Below are 2,795 nucleotides of genomic sequence, written 5' to 3'. Positions count from 1 at the left end.
GTCTTTCCTGAGTTGCCACACTTTCCTGCTTCAACAGTGCTTGGAGGAAAGAGGCACTAATCCTCCAGCCCTGCTTGGAGGAAAGAGGCACTAATCCTCCAGCACAGAGCCATCCCTCTGCCACCCCTCACAGTGCTCTCAGACCACCCAAAGCCCCCACTCTGCTCCAGCACTGGGCAGCTAATGCCACCTCTCCCTAACCACCACCATGACTACTGCGCCCCTCCTCATTGGTGGGCCAGAACTACCACAAGAACTCAGAAGCCACCATCACCCAGCAGATCAAGCTGAAGCATACACCTCCTGAGTCTACCTGTCCACGTCTTATGACTTTAACTGCAATGATGTGGCTTTGAAGAACTTTGCCAAATATTTTCTTCACGAATCTCAAGAGGAGAGAGAACTTGCTGAGAAACTGAAGCTGCAGAAACAACGAGGTGACTGAGTCTTCCTTCAGAATATTAAGAAACCAGATTGCGAGGACTGGGAGAATAGGCTGAATGCAGTGGAGTGTTCATTACACTTAGAAAGCATGAATCAGTCACTACTGGAACTGCACAAACTGGCCACGGACAAAAGCAACATATACTTGTGTGACTTCATTAAGACTCATTACCTGAATGAGCAGGTGAAGTACATCAAAGAATTGAGGGACTTCAAAAGCAGCTTGTACAAGATGGGGGCTGGAAAACTTGGCATGCCAGAGTATCTCTTTGACAAACACACCCAGGGAGCCAATGATAATGACAAGTCTTAGCTGGCCTCCCATAGCCACAGGGGTGACTCCCCTGGTCACCAAACCAGTGCAAGCGTGTTGAAGTTACCTTTACCTTTTCTAAAGATTTCACCAAAATATCTACTTAAATCCTTTCGTTTGTATCATTCCTTCAAATAGAGCAATTGGTAACAACCCCAACCCCCCCCAAAAAAGGACAGTTTGAACAGAGTGAAAAGGCAACCCATGCGAATCACATATCTGGTAAGGGATTAATATGCATAATATATACAGAATGCCGAAAACTAAACAAAAAACAAATAACTTGATTCAAAAATGAGCAAAAGACTTGAGTAGCTATTTCTTCAAAGATGATATTCGAATGGCCAATAAGCACCTGAAAAAAATGCTCAACATCACTGATCATTAGGGAAATGCAAATCAAAACCACAATGAGATATCACTTCATATCCATTAGGATTGCTACTATCAGAAAATCCTAAATAACAAATGTTGGCGAGGGCATAGAGAAATTGGAACCCTTGTGCACTGCTGGTGTAAATGTATAATGATACAGTCACTGTGGAAAATGGTATCATGGTTCCTCGAAAAATTAAATATAGATTTAGCGTGTGATCCAGCAATTCCACTTCTGCGTATATATCCAAAAGAATTGTAAACAGGATCTCAAAGATATATCTGTATGATTCCATTTATATGATATGGGGCCTGGGGACAGGGGGAAATGGGGAGTTATTATTTAAAGGGTACAGAATTTGTTTTGCAAGACAAAAAGAGTTCTGGAGATGGATGGTGGTGATGGTTGCTCAACTATAAGAATGTAATTAATAACACTAAACCGTGTACTTAAACATGGTTAAGATAGCAATTTTTATATTATATGTATTTTACAATAAAATTTAAAAAAAAAATCAGGGCTAATTTAGGCCAAATTCAGAATGCAGATATGTAGATCTCAAGTTTCTATGTAGTTATATCAAGCAACAAATTTAACTTGCCATCTCTCTACTACCTTTCACATTCCAGGGACATATATTTTACAGTCAAGGTTCCTTATGCATTCAACAGGTGAGAGAAAATTATACTTTATCTAGCCAAACTATCTCAAGTATGATTTTAGAATAAAAGCAACGTCATGACTGCAAAGCCTCACACAATTTACATCCCAAGCACTTTCTCAGGAGACTACAATACAACAAAAGTCAGTCCTTAACTGCTGGTATAAGGTATTGTGTATTTTTCTCTAATCTCTCCACAGAACCGATTACAAACTACTTGAGGAATGGATGCATTTTATACTTCTATTACCCAACAGGATTTTGAGACTGTGTTCATATCATATTAGAGATTCAATAAATGTTATTTATTCTAGGGGTTATAAAGAGTGAATCTTCCATTAGCCGAGACTAGAGGAGGAAGGAAGTCACCTGGGCCATGGGGAGTTTTCCGGCTCATTTCTCTAACCATTCACTGAGCCGGCACTCCATTATCTGGTCTCACCGAGTTCATCTTACTTCACCTCTAGCTTTTGCCATCATATGCCCTCCCAGCTGCAATCTACTTGGCTTCTTCCAGAAACGATAAATATTAATACTTTCCGCTAATTATGTTCAACCAGAGAATTACAAATTTGAGCAGTTTCTCTTGCTTGTCAAGAAACTTCTTGGGTTAGGAAAACAGCTGTGCCCCACATCCAAGGAAAGATAGTCTCTGCAGTTCTACTAAGTCCAGTAGGTGGCAGTGACACTACAAACCTGTTTCAGTCTGATCTATGTTTATTGAAAGAATCCATCTCCTTTGCCACTGAGCTTATAACATTTTTAGTGTAACTTGATGGGCCTTGTCTGTAATTTAACAATATTGGAATCAAATTCTGATACCTAATTACACAGATTAGATTTCAATTAGCACTCACTATAATTTGATTATAAGGCTTTAGCCATTCAAATGGCTAATAAGGAAACATTTAGATAATTGTAGCTGTCTGGAGTTATTACATTTGCTACCATTTTCACAGAGTGATTCATGTAAAGACTGGACAGTAAAATGTGTTTTTGTT

General features: G+C 39.6%; 1 pseudogene; it reads left to right on the top strand.

Moving 5' to 3' along the window:
- Positions 1–212: 212 nt before the first annotated feature.
- Positions 213–757, top strand: LOC120621127 (ferritin heavy chain-like; annotated as a pseudogene).
- The last annotated feature ends 2,038 nt before the right edge of the window (positions 758–2,795 follow it).

Source organism: Pteropus medius, unplaced genomic scaffold, assembly GCF_902729225.1.
Source record: "Pteropus medius unplaced genomic scaffold, Ma_sr-lr_union100, whole genome shotgun sequence".
Classification (NCBI taxonomy): Eukaryota; Metazoa; Chordata; class Mammalia; order Chiroptera; family Pteropodidae; genus Pteropus; species Pteropus medius.
This window is presented reverse-complemented; position numbering and strand designations above follow the sequence as displayed.